The 18689-nt window shown below is 36.0% G+C and overlaps 1 long non-coding RNA gene across 1 annotated transcript; it reads right to left on the bottom strand.

Moving 5' to 3' along the window:
* Window positions 1–6636: 6636 nt before the first annotated feature.
* Window positions 6637–10800, bottom strand: LOC140180347 (uncharacterized). Its single transcript, XR_011874340.1, has 2 exons — window positions 9711–10800; window positions 6637–6884 (listed from the first exon to the last, which is right to left on the bottom strand). It is a non-coding gene; the product is annotated as an uncharacterized lncRNA (long non-coding RNA).
* Window positions 10801–18689: the final 7889 nt, after the last annotated feature.

Raw genomic sequence — 18689 nt, 5'->3', positions numbered from 1 at the left:
CCATACTACGTGGGGCATTTCACATGTCATACGTACCCATGCATCGCGTGTATGCATGACTATCACTTTTCATGTAGTACACGAGAGATCTCATGTACAACGTAGGGCTATCATGCATACGCTTATAGCACGCGTACGTGCAATAAGGGACTTTTGGGCAGGCACGTGTATGCATGAGGCATGTGTACGCGCAAGCAGATTTTTGCGTAGTAAGTTAATTTCACCATGTACAATGATAGGGTAGATTCAATAGGCCAAATCAAAGAAAAATTGGCTCACATACAACGTAGCCTACTTCACGTTCTACGTGAGCCCATAAACTACGTTCTAGGACCAATTTTCATATCACGTATAATGTGATACAAGCCACGTACTACTTGGGCTTTGATGCTTCTCCAAGAATCTCAACCCAAGACCATCATTTCTCCAATTTCTCAACTTTTTAGATGATCAATCATAAACCCATTGATGATGACAGTTATTGAAGATTTGCAAGCAATTAAAGAAGAAATCTTTCTGGAGGAAAACAATTGGGAAAAGATTTGATTCTGTTTTAGTTTTGATTTACTTTTGAAGTTTGAATTTTGAATTCTGTTTTCTCTAGTGTTAGTATATAAGGGAAGACGGTTCGGACCTCTTCTCTTCTTCGGCACTTTGTAGTTTTAATCTCTTAAGGATTTCAAGGATGAAAATGAGTTTTTAATTCTCCTTGATTAAGATTAGGAGCTCTATTAGTTCTATGGATTAATGTAATAACTTTTCTTACCTCTAATTGATGCAATTGATTTCTTCTTAAGAAAAGGTTTTCGTTCGTCATCTAAAAGGGTTTGAATATGTTGGAAACAATTCTTCTCTGACTTGAATTTTCTTAATCTCTTGGAAAAGTGGATTAATTGAATTACACTTGAAAACCATTTTTCATAATTCTTATGTTTTGAAACTAGATTGATAAATGACATAAAATCAACTAGGCAAAATTCTTAAGAATTATGTGGCTTGATGAATCAGAAACATGCTTAACTCTTTTCTTGATTAAGTGACTAAAGTTTTAGCATTTAATTAGGTTGAAGAGAAATTGAATCACCAAGGGATTGGGGTTTAATTACTAATGATTTGCCACAAAAGAATCATTGCATGATTAGGGTAGAAGGTGAAAAGTATTAATCCGGACGTTCTAATATCTCTGAAACCTTAACTTTCTTAATTATACATCTTTTCACATTCACTGCTGCTTCTGTTTTTGCTTCATTTAATTGTTGTTTATGCGTAAATTTTTCAAAACCCTAATTTGATATTCTGACTACATTACTTAGTTGATTTTGCTTGCTTAATTGGTTAATCCGTGCACTATTCGTGCCATTGCAGTTCCTGGCCATTTCTGCCACCGTCGAAGCCTGGATCATCAGCGTCTAGGTCGCGTGGAGGAGGGAGGAGCCGCTGGGTGTTGCCGGAGGTTTCTGTTGCAGGATTCACTACCGGAGGAGGAGAAAGCTTTGTCACCGTGATTTTGGATGCCGAGAATGGTTCTGTGGACACAGGAACCACCATCAAAGCTTCTACAGTTTGGTTCAGTCATTACTCCTTTGTTACGGTAGACGTTTACGTTTAGGAACCTTTGAAAATCAGTATTCTGTTATGTTTGGTTATAGATTCTGAGGTTTTGGTAACATAGGGTCAAGTTCCAGTTATTTCGGGTTGCGATTGAAGCTGCCGCTATTGCGGGCCAGGAGAAAAACGAGTTTGTAACGCGTTTGAGTTTCTGAGTTTCGACAGTCGAGGTAGGGACGCATTCTTTAAAACCCATTTTATTGTCAAGAATTGTTATGAGTCAATATTGATGTAAACTATATTATTGGTTATTATGTGAGTCTTATCGATTGAACTGAGTTCCTTTAAGTAAATGTAACTATTTGCCTAGTTGGTTGGTTGTTGAAGGGATTGCTTTATTTGTTTATCGGTCTCTTGATAATGTTGGAGTCACCGAAAATCATGATATATTGATTTATTTTATTAAATTGGTGGTTGCTGAAATGATTTGATACTTGTAAATATTTTGATATTGGAAATGAGTTTAATTTATTGAATTATTGAGAAGCCTGATTATTTTGATTTGTTGATTTAGTTTGTTGAGTTGTTCGTTGTTGGACTAGTCTTTTGAAATTTGTTTCTAGATTATGATAGATTGATTTTGAGAATTGGAATTGATTTGAGATATCGGAATTAGTTTTGAATTTGGAAATGGTTTGAAAAGAATTTGAGAAATTATTTGGTTGGGACCCTTGAAGGGAGGTAAAGTCCGTATTCTAGAGGAGATGTTGTTGAAATTTTTATAAAATTGGAGATTTGGTTTGAAGAGTTATTTAGAAAGTTTGATTTCAAGGATTATATTATTCGATTTTGATTTATTAAAAAAAGAAATGAATTATGTTTAGAACTTTATTTATTCAGGAAATTGATTTTGAGAATTGGAATTTATTTGAGATATCGGAATTAGTTTTGAATTTGGAAATGGTTTGAAAAGAGTTTGAGAAATGGTTTGGTTGGGACCCTTAAAGAGTTGCAAAGTCTGTATTTTAGAGGAGATGCTGACGAAATTTCTATAAAAGTGGATATTTGGTTTGAAGAGTTATTTAGAAAGTTTGATTCAAGAAGTATATTATTCGATTTCGATTTATTAAGAAAAGAAATGAATTATGTTTTAAAACTTTGTTTATTAAGAAAAGTATTTTATTTTGAGCTTGATTTCATATGAAAAGAGCTATGTTTTGAGTTTAAGTAAAGAATTACATTTTTAGAAGTTTTGGTGGATTTATAGAATTTGAATCCGATTGGTGAAGAAAGATGATTTTGGGTCTTTGGAAAATTATTGAACTCGAGAATGAAGTTAAGAGTGTGCCAGGCAATATATCCTCGGAACATGTGAAGCCTGGGGTAGTATCCCACTCGCATAACCTTCTCTGCCACAAGAGTGTGCCAGTCATTATATCTTTGGAATGAGCATGCAAGTGTGTCAGTCACTATATCCTCAGAGTAACAGTGTGTCAGGCATCATATCCTCAGAACGATTGTGTGCAAGGTACTATATCTCTAACGTGGCAGAGAGGCTACACCCAGAAGGATGTGTCGGGTTGGCAAATTATAACCAACAATGTGATATCACAGTTAGTAGGATAGGCATGCATCATATGCATTTTATGTGACATTGTTTGAGTCTGTATATTCTACTTGGTTTGCCTATGTAAATAATTCTGTTTAACTGCTAAATGCTATACTTGATGTAATTGCTCTTGATTGTGTTTGAACTACATTACTTGTGATTGTGACTGTTGGTTTGGATTATGGTGGTTGAAGTGTGGTTTGATTGTGTTGGGAGAAAGGCAGTGATGCGATATTATTTTGGGTCAAAAGCTATGATGTGATATTGTGTTGGGCCGGAGGCCGTGATTTGGTTATGTTTGGGCCGGAGACCATAATTGGATGAATCGGTGGTAAATTTGATTAAATTGTTCATTTTGTACATGTAGTGCAAGGTTACGAGATATTATGTTTAATTGAAGTTTTTATAAATTCAAAATAAAAATTTGGATTTTGGTTTATTAATTAATGGTTTTCGAAAAAGTTTGGGTTTTTGGATGATTAACAGTTGGTTTTAAAAAGATTCATAAGGTGAGCGATAATCACTGCAAATCGTAAAACAATTTTCTTTTAAATATCTTCTTATCAATGTTCTGAAAACCGGACTAGACCGGTCAGTTCGACCGGATTAACCGAGAACCGATCAGTTAGCCGGTCCGGTTAATGCCTAAAATCTGTCTGCAAAAAATCGGTAAAAAACTGATCAAACCGATGGTTAACCGGTGAACCGGTTAAATCGGTCGATTTTTTGAAGGCCCGGTTCTCTCATTCACATCAAAACGGTGCCGTTTTGTCTTTTAAAAAAAAATGAAATGCGTGAAGACCCTCCAAATGCCCCTCTCCCTTCTCGCTCACTCTCAGTCTCACTCTCAACTGGCAAAATCCCTAATCTCAAAGGTGGCAGCTTTGGAGAGGAGCGGAAGAATGAGCAGAGCCCTCGGAAGCGGCAGAGGAAGGAGGCAGTGGAGCTGTGTTTGAGTTGATGTGCATGGCTTCTTCTCGTTGTTTCAGTGTCTCTCTCACTCTCAGTCTCAGCCGCCGCCACTCTTCTCCTCACTGTCTCTGTGCTCGTCGTGAAGCCCGCCTCTGTCCTCGCCGTCATCGGCCGCCTCTTTCTTGTCGTCAAAATCCCTCTGTCTTCGAGCCATCTCTCTCTCTCTCTCTGTGTCGAGCACCACGCTCTGTGAAGTGCGAACGTAACCGTGCCGAATTGGACTCTTCGCCGTCGCCATGAGTTCTTCAATCCTCGTCGTTCCTCAACATCTTCTTCGTAGTCTTCTTTATTTTCACTGATTTTCTCCCTTTTTCACTTTAGTTTTTTATTTGTTTCCTCTGTTGTGTCTGGAATGAGTCATTGATTATTTGTTAATTTTATTTATTCTGATTTCTGAGTTGCTTCACTTGTTTGTTGTTGTTTTTTTTATTATCAGTTGATAGTGCTATGATGCATTGCTTCACTACATTGTTTATGGAAATTCATAATCTTCTCCATGTTTCTGTTAATGGAATACAGTGGTAACAGAGTATAGAGAATAAATGTTGAAAACTAGTGATTACACTGTGGAATTCTATATTCTGTAATGTATTCTTCTAATTATCCTCCTAATTTTGATATAATTTTAGATCCTGGATTTTGAATGCTGAATTGAATTTCGGTATAATTTTATAATGCTGAACAAAATTGATATAATTTTGGATTTTGAATTGCTGTAATTCTGAATTTTGCTGTAATGGCTGAGGTTTTTATTTTGCTGTAATGGCTGAAACATGAAGTTGGGTTTTAAGGGGGCAAGGGATAGTTTGTTTTGCACATCTTGAGAAAATATTGCTGTTGAGATTGGTCCATAGCTATTTCTAATTAGTAATTTGGCATTAATTGAGTGAGTTTTGTCTAATTAAGTAATTATTTATATTATTATTGATTGTTTGTGATTGTTGATTGAATATGGATATAGTATTTTATGCCATGATTTCTTTTAGTTATAAATTGTAATCTTTGAATTTGAATGTAGAATTTTAATGATGAGATGAGATATAGTTTAGTTAGTGGGTGGGTTATGAAATTTTAAATTTTATTATTATATGAATGATTGAAAAAATTTAGAAGAAATTACAGAATATAGAATTCACATTGTAGAACTAAATATGATGTATTCTTAAAATTATGGTTGTAGTATATTGTATTTTTAATAATTTTATTTTATATTTAACTAAACCGGTTCGACCACAGTTGGACCATTGAACTATTAAACCAGTTACTCGACCGGTTCAATGACCGGTCCGGTTCTCACAACCTTGCTTCTTATGACGATCCTTAAACTTATTTAGAACCAGCGAGGACGATGTTCTCCCCCTACAGATTTTTCTTTTTAGGACGAACGAAGAGTTTAAAGAGTTTCTTTCGAGCATCTGATTTTATTCTGTTATTGTATGTACAGTTATAGTATTCCCTTGCCTTTATTATTATAAATATAAGAGGGATAGGAGTTTTAATGATATGTATGTATGTATATTTGTAAGTTACATGTATAAGAAGTTTTGTATGTATATGTATATATATCTTATGAAATTGTGATATGAATTGGAATATATATGCATGTTTGATTAAAATAAAAAAATATTTTCGGTTTTTCAAAGAAAATATCAATACGCTTTTGAGTCAAAGGCTCCTATTCTATTATTAAATATATTGAAGTCATCGTAATACTTCTCGCTATCAGAGTAGCACAACCGGAAGTGTGACGTTCTGATAGTAAGGGTGTTACAATTTTCTTGGTGAATAGGGTAGCTCCCATGTCCTTTTACAAAATGACAAATTACCTCTACCAAGAATCCTAGTTATAACACAATGGCTAAGTGGAGCAAAAATATTCAGCAAGTTTGATCTAAAGGCTAGTTTTTGGCAAATAGGGCTCCATCCTGAAGATAGATACAAAACAACCTTTTGCATTCTTGAAGCCCAATATCAGTGGACAGTGATGCTATTCGGACTCAAAGTAGCCCCATCTCTCTTCCAAAAAATGATGATCAAAATCTTTGAGTCCATTTTACATTCCACATTTATTTACATCGATGACATCCTACTGTTCTCAAAGGACAATGAAGCCCATAAGGTGCTCCTGGCCCAATTCACTCAAATCATTAAAGATTGGGGAATCATGCTATCACAAAAAAAGAGCTCCCTTGCTAAAATAAAAATTGAGTTCCTCGAGATGGTCTACGAAGACGGATTTTTTCAACTAGAGAATCATATTGCCAAAGAATTGATTCATTTTCCTAACGAAAACATGACAGTCAAACAAGTTCAATGTAACGTCCCGTCCAGCAAAATACCTTGCTTGAGTCAGGGTATTTCCACTAGAAAGAACATTACGTAACCTTCTCTAGTATTAACTACTTAATTATCGAGCCTTTGTATCGAGTTCGCGTTTCAGTTTTAAGAAAATGCCAGAAAATTTTGTTTTTTTTATTCATTAAAGTCATAATTCAAACATTCACAAATAATAATAATCACATAAATATTATTGATAATAATTCTTATACAAAAGAGACCAAATAAAACTCAAATACAATATACTAAACCTACCCCTCTATGTAAAATAAAATCTCAAAGGACAAGAGCGAGGGAACTCTATGAAAGCAATTAAAACCATAAAGAAAGTATATGAAAGAAACTCAAGTCATAAACTTAATTCGTAAGTAAATTCTAGAATCGCCCGCAGCTTCAAATTGCGTCTTCAAACCTGTCGCTGAAAGGGTGGAAAATTTGGGGGTGAGAACCAAACCACATGTTCTCAGTAGAGGTAGAGAATGCCGTGAAAGTAAAGAATAAAACGCAAATAGTTAATTTCACTCAAAAGTATTTAAAAGAAAAACTGTTTTCATTTGCAGTGATCTTTACTCGCCGTGTCAACCTTTTATTTTGAAAACCAACCGCATAACATTCAAAAATCCAAAATCTTATAAAGCATCAGTTAATTATCCAAAATTCTAAACCCATATTTTCCTTTATAAAAATCTTAAAAGTTTTCCTAGACCGTATGAATGACTAATCTGTTCCAAGCATAGGTTCATTAAGTCTATGCTGAACCAGCTCAATCTTTCATACTTACTAAACCTCAAACACAATCCAATCATGGCCTCAGGCCCAAGCAATTCAACCAGCACCCAATTCACCACAAACCAGCCAATCAGTTACAAACACAAGTAATGAGGTTCAAACACAATCAAGAGCAATTATATCAAGTATAGCAATTAGCAGTTAACAGAATTATTTACTTAGGCAAACCAATTACAATATACACACCCAAACAATGTCACATAGATGCATATGATGCATGCCTGTCCTACTGGCCATGAGCTCACGCGTCGGTTATGTTGCCAGACCCGACTCGGATAAGTGGGATTAGACCACCATCCTTATCCGTAGGTTCCATAGACAAGCGGGAATTAAACCACCATCCTTGCCCGGAACACACAAGCGGGATTAAACCACCGTCCTTGCCTCCACAGTAAGCGGGATTAAACCACCATCCTTACTGGGTACATAAAATAATATGCAAGCGGGATCACACCACCGTCCTTGCTGAACAATTTATCAATACGTGAGCGGGATAAAACCACCGTCCTCACTGCAGGCGGGACAAAACCACCATCCCTGCACAATGGTTTACGCCCTGAGCAAGCGGGACTAGACCCACGCCCCTACCAACAATCTCATAAACCAAATATTCTTTTCTTAAAAGAACCATTGAAGTTATTATCATTAAATAAGCCTTAAATATTTATTTTGATCAAGTCCTTATGCTTTTAGAAAAATTTGGACATAATCTCCTTTAAAAATAGGACTTAGCCACCCTTACGAGTCCCAACCAAACAATTTACCAAGCTCTTTTCAACCTTTCCAATATCAAATCAATTCAGAATCAAACAATTCCAACATTGAATCAGCCATATAACGCTAAGGTTCATCAGCCTCTTTCAGTAATTGCCACAACAATATATCCTCAAAAACATTTGATAATAGAAAATCTATTTCTTAAATTCCATATATAAAATAATTACCAACATAACTTGACAGCCTGATTTCCATTTTGTTTTTAAAATATCAAATGAATTTGGAATTGCGCAAACTTTATATCCATGCGACCGTCTCGGATTAAGCTTTCTATTAAATCAAAAATCATAATTTTTTGCTGACTATAGCTTCGGGAATATAAACAAAACCGTGACTGTTCTGCAGTGTTTTAAAACCAGAAGACAGCAGCACCATACAACATTTGAAATTTCATATAAAATCCAAATTAAATCCAACTACCTTCAAAATTAATGTGGTTAAACATAACTCATCCAAATTTCTTTCTTAATTAGTTCCAGGGTCATACCATTTTTAATGAAGGAGTTACGTAGCTTGGAAGTTAGGTAATTTTCTGCAGAATTCTGTTTTACAAATCATTGAACACAACCTCTTCCAAGTCCCATAACTCACTTATTAAAACATGGAAAATTCTGAAATTTAAATCACATATACTAAACATACTTAATTTTCACCTCCAATTGGTTGCATCTCAATATCTATCCAGGATCAAAAGTTATAAACTCCCAAAGTTACTAATTTAAGAAAACAGAATCTGGCTTTTTCTGCATAATACGTCATCCTTCAAAAATTCATATCTTTAAAACTACAAGTCCAATTGTTCTGAAATTTTACGGTATTAAAATAATAGGAATAAAATTTTATTTAAAATTGGTTCCATTTTAAAATTCAAATTGCAGAATTTTCAATAGAGGAATCAAGTTGCTACTGCATTAAACGTTCTGCAGAAAAACCAGTTTTGACATCCATGATTCAAAAAACTCACCATAAATCATAAACTTAGTGAAAAAGTCTCAAATTCAGCAATCCAGTTCCCTATATCCCCAAGCTCAATCCGGACTTAGTCCCACGCAATTCCGATAATCACAGAAATAGTTATAGTTTTTCAAAGTTTCCGGCTTCCTTTAAAAATAATGCAGAAAATCAAGTTTTACATTTTAACATTGAAAAATCATAACTAGTTCTATAATTAATTCAAACTTCTCAAAATTGAGTCCCAACAATAACTTTTATTATACTTTACTCAGCCTTTGCTCTTATATCATTTCGATTATCGTTGAATAACGGATTCACTTTCAAAGTCACCTTTTAATTTCAAAAATCAGTTTTTCAGCAATCTATTTAGTATTCAAAATCCAACCCTTCAAAACCCCTCAAAACCAATTCCAAATCAACCACCAACCAAGTTCATTAACATTATAATATACCAAATAACAACTCAACGGCAACAAATCCAACATAACCCATTAAAATACAGAAATTCTCAACAATTAATCATCAAGCAATTCCCAATCCACATAATCAATCAATATCACAAATCAACAATTCCAAATCACAATCTCAACCATTCCAATCACAATTTCAGCCACAATTCAATAATTACATAATCAATCAATTACTCACAGCTATTAAATCTATTTGCAGTTATTCAATAAACCTTGCAGGCATTCTTAAATTGAAATCGTTTTAAACCCCCTACCTCAAAGTGTCGAAATCCATAGAAATTGGGAATGCTGTACTCATGAACAACAACCTTAATAGCAGCCATATCATCTCAAAGTAGTAGCAACAACAGTTTGGCATCTCCGATCAACGGCAGCAGCATTATTTCCGATTCATTCTTCACTCTCGCAGTAGTAACCACGGTGGCAACAAAATAGAGTTCAAATGAAATGGAGTCGGAAATGGAAATAAGTTCAATAAAATTGGAACTACAGATAGCTTACAATAAATTATCGGAGCAGCAACAACAAGGTTTCCGGGCAGCTCCAGTGGTGGTGGAAAGCTTCAGCATCAGCCAAACAGCAGCAGTAACAATTCAGAGTAGAGCCAGAACAGGGCCACGCCAACAATAACAGTTCCAGCAGCGGCGATTGCGTCTTCTCAGATTCCAGAAACCAGAGGCAGAAGCAGAACTGGCTAGCTTCTCCATTCGGTCCTCCAGCGATGATGTCCGGCGATGCAACGGCTCGACGACGGCGATGGCTACGAAGGGCACGAACGGCAACACTGGAATGACGGCGACGGAACCCTCGCAGTGGTGGTTGTGGACTGGTGGCGACGGCGGCGTGGAGCATAGCTCCTCTCCTTGGTGGCGACCCTGACCCGCGCTCGTTTTCTCTCTCTGCTGGCCCCTCAACGACGACGGCGGGCGAGCTCCAGGGCAACGGTGGTGACGGTGGGACAAGACGCGACGGCAGCTTCTCGACGGTGGCGAGCTCGCAGCAACGGCGACCATGGAGACGCGGCGGGACGAGGTTGAACGGCGACGCTGCAGTTCACGAGGATGACGACGATGGTGGCACGGGCTCCTTGCGGCGGCAGTCTGGCGGTCATGGCGGCGCGGTAGCAGCTCTTCCCTCTCTCTTTGCTCTCTGTTTCCGTTTCTACGTTAGGTTTAGGAAGAAAAGGGGGGTATGGTGCGGCTGAAGGGAGAAGAAAGTGGGTAGGTTAGGGTTTCTGATTAGGAACTTAGGGTTTTCAATTTGGGAAATTAGGGTTTCTGAGTTTGATTTGGGAATTAGGGTTAGAAATTAGGATTTTATAAAAGAATATGGATAGATATGAATAGATATTTTAATAAAATTGAATAGTAGAGTAATTTTAGAATCAAATATACTCTATTAAAAATATTTAGGAACATTATTTATCAACATATTGCTAAGTTCAATCAATTATTTCTAATTTAAATTATAAAATGAACAAGTTAATTATATTTTGTAAAGTACAATTTAAATTCAAATATCAATTTTCTAGATTAAATCATACAAATCTCTATTATTTTTCTATATCTGAAACTTTAATTTCAATTTACAAAATATCTAATTATAATAAAATTACTTAAACTTAAAGTATTTATAAAAATCCATTTAATCATTCCTAATAAATTAATCTCTAAAAGTTCAAACTAATAAAATAAACCATAATTCATTCATAATAGAAATTACTTAAATTAAATATATAACACTTCCATTACTAAATTTTATTTCCAAAGCATATGAAATAACCAATTATAAAAATTACATAAGAATATTAATTAACTTAAACTTCAAATATGAATAAAACTAATTTAATTACTCTTAATTAATTAATTCATAAAATAAGATATCAAATTAGTAAAATAAATCGTAACTTTTTCAGGATAAAAGTTACTTAAATTAAATTGTACAATTCTTTATTATTTTTCAATTACTAAAATTATACAAAATATTCCATTATAATTAGATTACTTAAAAATATTAATTGATTCAAAATAAAACTATCTCCGAATCTATTTAATTATTTTTAACAAAATAATTTCTAAAATTATAAAGTTTAAACTTAATAAGATAAAATCACAATTTATTTATATTTAGATTTTCAAGAATGCGGGATGTTACATTCAACAATGCTTGGAAAATGTAAATTACATTGATGTGTGGAAAACAATCCAACACAAAACTCACCGGCAAGTATACCGGGTCACATCAAGTAGTAAAACTCACTTAGAGTGAGGTCGATCCCACGAGGATTGATGGATCAAGCAACTTTAGTGGGTGATTAGTTTAGTCAAGCTAACATTGGTGAATTGGGTGGAAAGTAACCAACAGAAAGTAAATTGCTAAGAATTATAAATGACAGAATGTAAATAGGTAGGAAACTTAAATTGGCATAAGCTTAAAGAGCAAGAAAAGTAAATTGACAGAATCTTAAAGAGCAAGAAATGTAAATTGCATCAAATGTAAAGGGAATTGGGTGCAGAGAAATTAAAGAAAGCAAACAAGGAAGTGTAAATAGCAATCAAACAGAGAAGTAAAAGATGCAGCAGATTCAAACAGATTTGGAAAATCACTTGAAAAATCAAAACAGAAAGCAGCTTGGCACAATTGCAAAATCTAAATGAGAGGTTGAAGATCTCAGGAGCTCAATGAGACTAGAAAACAAGTCTAGATCTCAATCCCTTCCTTGATCCAACAGCAAACAGATTGAAGAAGAAATAGAGATGAAAGCAGTAAAGAGAGCTTTGATTCAAATCACAATTCACTGAAATTATGCAGACAAGCAAACAGAGAGAATTCTCAACCCAAGATTCAAAACAAAAAGGAAAAACTAAAAGAGAGAGCTCTCTAATCCTAGTGCTCCTTAGTGGAGCCAGCCACCCAGTGAAATGAAACTAATGCCTTTATATAGGCTTTTACAAAATGAAAATGAAAAATGAAAACAATATTTACAAAATGAAATTCCTAATCTAACTTCTCTGTGTGCCTTTGAGTCATGTGGGCTTTGCTTGCTTTGGAGTGGAATTGGGTTGAAGATGGATCCGGATGGTTGCTCTTGGACTTGGGAAGAAATCCGTTTGCAATTTGGACTTTGGAGCCTTTAAGTTTGAGTCAAAGATTGAGGCAAACATTAACTCAAACATTGGGTTGATGAAATTATGCAGAACGGTATTTTGCTGTCGTTGGCGTTTGAGTCCAAGTTTGAGGCCCAACTTGGACGCAAACGTTGACGCTTGTTGCACATCAAGTCTTGGGGTGCTACTTTGTCCTCTTGTCAACGTTGCCAATTTCATGCCCACTATAGACTATTATATATGGTTGGAAAGCTCTGAATGTCAGCTTTCTAACCCAATCTGAAAGTTATGCTCCTTTGAAGAGGACAGAGTCGCTGGCTTTGGTGTGCAACGTTTGAGGCGACGTTTGCCTCAAACGTGGTCGAAAACGCCAGATTTTGGAGGCTCAAACGCATTGTCCACCCCATACTATTATATATTGTTGGAAAGTCCTGAATGTCTACTTTTCCAATGCCGTTTGAAGCGCATCATTTGGAGCTCCACAGCTCGAGTTATACTCCGTCGAAGGTTCAGAGGTCAGTTGGCCTCACTGCAGGTTGCCACCATGTTCGTTTATGCACATTTTGGGGCAGTTTTCTCCCTCAATTTTAGTGTCCACCATGCAGTGCCATATATGCTTGGAAAGCTCTCGATTCCTACTTTCCATTGTTTTTTGAATCACCTCATTTGGAGCTCTGTAGCTCAAGTTATTCATGTTGGAAGTATACCCCTTCAGGCTGTGAGGAGCAACGTTTAACCCCAAGTTTGAGGCAAACGTTGGCGCAAGCTTTTTGGCCTCCTGGGTGAAATTTTTCAAGCCAACGTTTGACCTCAAATTTGAGGCAAACGTTGGCGCAATGCTTCCCTGGGTGAGATTTTTGCAAACCAACGTTTGACCTCAAGTTTGAGGCAAATGTTGGCGCAAGCTTTTGGCTTCCCTGGGTGAGATTTTTGCAAACCAACATTTGACCTCAAGTTTGAGGCAAATGTTGGCGCAAGCTTTTGGCTTCCCTGGGTGAAATTTTGCTTTTCCTCACGTTTGAGCTTAAGTTTGAGGCAAACTTTAGCTCAAACGTGAGTCCTCCTTCTTGCCCTTGCCATCTTCTTTTCTTCAACCTCCTTCAAGGCTTTTTCACCTATCATCAATCAATCAAAAGTATCAAAGCTATGCTCAAAATCATGAGATTGTTTCTCTTTCATAATATATGACAATTATAGCAAAAAATCTCATGAAAATGCATCAATTTATCCATGATTGATTGAATCAAAAGAAACATGAAATTCTACCCAATTGGCTTACTTATGGCTCAAGAAAGTGCATAAAACCTATTTAAAAAAACAAAGAAAAAGCATAGAAAAACATGACATGATGACATGTCATCACAACACCAAACTTAAACCTTGCTTGTCCCCAAGCAAGAAAAGAATCATGCAATAGAGATTGACAATCCAAGGTAAGAAGAATAGCAACTCAATGTTCATGGTAAGCTAGTTTTCAATGCATGCTACAATTACAGAAGAGATGTAAATGATTGATGCTTCCATCTAACTCAATTTATGAAATCTTTTTCTTATAATTCTTACTTGAAACAAGCTTTAAAATTTTTTTATTAGCTTCTCCTTTTGGGTGCTTTGCCCCATGAGTTGATAACAAAGCTACGACTTCTAAATGCTTTGTTTTCAAGTATTACCACTTGATACATAAGCACCACAAGCATTTAATTAGAGAACTTCATTAAGCTCATTTGTTTCTTTTCTTAACTCTCTAATCATTGATGCTCAGAGCCTTGAGCCTTGAGGGAGTGCTTTTGCACTTTGAGCCTAACCTTGACTTCTAAGTATTTTGTTTTCAAGCATTTGGCTTGATACATAAACACCACAAGCACTTAACAATTGAATTGTCATTGGTACTCAGAGCCTTCAGCTTTCTCATTCTTTCCCTTTTTCTTTCTTGCCTTAATTTGTAATTGCTTTTTCAAGGTTTTCATGATTTCAAAAGATTTCACAAAATGTCCTAGATGAAAACTTCAATTAAATAAAATCTAATGCAATTGAGCAACAATTAACCATACTAGCCTTCCAATACTTGTATGCACATGCTAAGTTCTTCTTTAATGCCTTGTTTGTTTATGATCATGATACTTTACTGCTTTAAACTTTACAAAACTCAAGTTGATAGTCATAATGGCATGGCAACATGTTACAAATCAAGATGCAGGCTATGCTTATCCATACCATACATGTAAACAGAGAATATAAAGACAATCATGCATTTTAAGTGCTGGAAACAAATGAGGAGAAAAGGAACTCTACAACCTTGTAGTTCATCTTCATTATTGTTGTCCTTTTTCCTCTATTATTCCTCCTTCCCATGCCAAACTCAGAATGCTTGCTCATCCTCAAGCAACAATTAGAACAATGGCTATGGGGCTAAGATGGATCATGAATGTCTTACACAATGAAAAGTTAGTAGTACATGCGTTCTAAGCAAGCAAAATTAAAGATAATAATCAAGGCACAAGAGACAGAGACATTGTGATTGCAAACTTAAGAAGGTGAGCATAATACTTTGCGTAAAGAATAAGTGGCACACCAAACTTAGTGTGACACTTTCACTTGGAATTAATGCAAGTATCTTGTAAGAATCGGAATCAAATTTTGTTGCATAGCTGCACCAAACTTAGAATGCAATCATATATCAATTTATTTGAATTAAAACTAAGCAAATGAAACTGTTATTTATTAAGTACAATCACCAAGTCAAGAATTTGTCATGAATTAAGCTCTCTTGGTGATGTATTAACAAACACAGTGAATAAGCAAACTAAAATGAAGGCATTTAAAAACAAAAAAATGACTAAAGAAAGTAAAATGAAAAAGTGTCAAATTAAAAGAGAGAAATAAAACTACAGAGGCATTATGATTATGCAGACAAGTAGTGTTGCTTGAATGAATTGCATAGAAAATAAGTGGCACACCAAACTTAGAATCTTGGTGTGTCACTTTCATTTTTAATTTGATGCAATCATCCAAAAAGATTGAAAACAATTTGTTGCAAGGCAACACCAAACTTAGAATGTAACCATATGCCAATTTATTGAATTTAAACAAAACAAAGAACGAAAACAAAGCAGATAAGAAATGTTACCTACGGTTGGGTTACCTCCCAACAAGTGCTCTTTTAGTGTCATTAGCTTGACATGTTGTTCTTCACTTTCTTCCTCTTCTTCCAGTTTGTTAAGAGGAATGACCTCAAAGGAGGGAAGGATTCAGTTAGTGTCCCTTGTCTTGGCCTTTCCTCAGCAAGCTTCCTTTTGCAAATGGCTTGATTGATCTTGCTTGCTGGATTAGGGACAGAATTGGTGTTCTTGCTAGTTGCCTTCACTTCTTTGGATTCAAGACTTGGTTGCTGTGTGATTATTGGAGTGATTTCTTCATTAAGAGCCTCTTGCAATGGTGGTTTCGTGAGCTCTTCCTCTGTGCACTTCTCCACTTCACTTGGGTGTGAATTCTCTTGAATGACTTCCTCACTTTTTTGTTCTTCCACTCCCTTCTTTGCACTCAACATTTGACTTAATAGTTCTTTTATGGAGGAAGTTTGTTGTTCTTCCCAAGATTTCTTCATCTCCTCTTCATATTTCTCGATCACAGATTCAAGGGAAGTTTGTGAGGGTTGTGAATGTTCATGTTCCTTTGTTACCTCAAGTGCAGTTTCATTTTCAACCACCTCATTCTTCATTGGAAGTTCACTTAATACAGTAGCCTCCTCATCTTGCTCTTCCACTTTCTCCCTTGCACTTAACATTTGGTTTACCAGCACTTCTATGTTTTTGAATGAATTCTCTTGCTCGTTCCAGGATATCTGTGCCTCCCTCTCATATTTTTCAAACATGGTTTCAAGCTTTGAGAGGCCTTGGTTCATGGAAATTTGTGTGGGTGGTGAGTTTTGGCAAGGATTTTGTGTGGAGGCAAAGTCCAGTGATGAAGAATTTTCAGATGAAAAACTGGAAGGTGAGGTTGGACAGTTTTGCATAAGTGAATTGAAGGCACATTCAAGTGAAGATGGCTCTTGATAAGTGGAATATGGGCTCTCAAATGTTTTCTGGTTTTGCTCCTCCCAGCCACCATTAGAATAGCAACTTGCATCATTTTGTGGTGGAGGAAGATGTCCCATATGATTCTCTTGCTCATCTTGTGTTTCTGAATCAAATCTCCATGGATTGAAGTGCTCAGACTTTGTATTTTCTTGGTGATATTCCCAGCCACCATTAGATATTAGTGATGGTGGGTAATATCCCATAAAATTTGTTTGATCATAAGATGAGTTGAACTCCATTTGGATTTTGGAAAACACAACACCAAGGAAAATTGAAATTACTCATATCAGAGATGAGAATTTCTTAGTAAGGCAAAAACTCAAACACCTTGGTGTCACTTTAAAACAGAGAACAAAACAAAAAAAAAATGCTTGATCTAGACTTCTCACCCACTTAATCATTGTTGATCTAAATCAATCCCCGGCAACGGCACCAAAAACTTGATATGTGGAAAACGATCCAATACAAAACTCACCGGCAAGTATACCGGGTCGCATCAAGTAGTAAAACTCACTTAGAGTGAGGTCGATCCCACGAGGATTGATGGATCAAGCAACTTTAGTGGGTGATTAATTTAGTCAAGCTAACATTGGTGAATTGGGTGGAAAGTAACCAACAGAAAGTAAATTGCTAAGAATTATAAATGACAGAATGTAAATAGGTAGGAAACTTAAATTGGCATAAGCTTAAAGAGCAAGAAAAGTAAATTGACAGAATCTTAAAGAGAAAGAAATGTAAATTACATCAAATATAAAGGGAATTGGGTGCAGAGAAATTAAAGAAAGCAAACAAGGAAGTGTAAATAGCAATCAAACAGAGAAGTAAAAGATGCAGCAGATTCAAACAGATTTGAAAAATCACTCGAAAAATCAAAACAGAAAGCAGCTTAGCTCAATTGCAAAATCTAAATGAGAGGTTGAAGATCTCAGGAGCTCAATGAGACTAGAAAATAAGTCTAGATCTCAATCCCTTCCTTGATCCAACAGCAAATAGATTGAAGAAGAAATAGAGATGAAAGCAGTAAAGAGAGCTTTGATTCAAATCACAATTCACTGAAATTATGCAGACAAGCAAACAGAGAGAATTCTCAAGGTGAGATTGAAATATAATTTCTTCAATTCTCAACCCAAGATTCAAAACAAAAAGGAAAAACTAAAAGAGAGAGCTCTCTAATCCTAGTGCTCCTAGTGGAGCCAGCCACCCAGTGAAATGAAACTAATGCCTTTATATAGGCTTTTACAAAATGAAAATGAAAAATGAAAACAATATTTACAAAATGAAATTTCTAATCTAACTTCTCTGTGTGCCTTTGAGTCATGTGGGCTTTGCTTGCTTTGGAGTGGAATTGGGTTGAAGATGGATCCGGATGGTTGCTCTTGGACTTGGGAAGAAATCCGTTTGCAATTTAGACTTTGGATCCTTTAAGTTTGAGTCAAAGTTTGAGGCAAACTTTAACTCAAACGTTGGGTTGATGAAATTATGCAGAACAGTATTTTGCTGTCATTGGCGTTTGAGTCCAAGTTTGAGGCCCAACTTGGACGCAAACGTTGACGCTTGTTGCACATCAAGTCTTGGGGTGCTACTTTGTCCTCTTGTCAACGTTGCCAATTTTATGCCGACTATAGACTATTATATATGGTTGGAAAGATCTGAATGTCAGCTTTCTAACCCAATTTGAATCACCTCAATTGGATATCTACAACTCAAGTTATGCCCCCTTTGAAGAGGACAGGGTCGCTGGCTTTGGTGTGCAACGTTTGAGGCGACGTTTGCCTCAAACGTGGTCGAAAACGCCAGATTTTGGAGGCTCAAACGCATTGTCCACCCCATACTATTATATATTATTGGAAAGCCCTGAATGTCTACTTTTCCAATGCCATTGGAAGCGCATCATTTGGAGCTCCACAGCTCGAGTTATACTCCGTCGAAGGTACAGAGGTCAGTTGGCCTCACTGCAGGTTGCCACCATGTTTGTTTATGCACATTTCGGGGCAGTTTTTTCCCTCAATTTTAGTGTCCATCATGCAGTGCCATATATGCTTGGAAAGCT

The sequence above is a fragment of the Arachis hypogaea genome, chromosome 16 (genome assembly GCF_003086295.3).
Source record: "Arachis hypogaea cultivar Tifrunner chromosome 16, arahy.Tifrunner.gnm2.J5K5, whole genome shotgun sequence".
NCBI lineage: Eukaryota > Viridiplantae > Streptophyta > Magnoliopsida > Fabales > Fabaceae > Arachis > Arachis hypogaea.
Note: the sequence above shows the minus strand (reverse complement) of the source record. Positions and strands in the feature narration are given on the sequence as shown.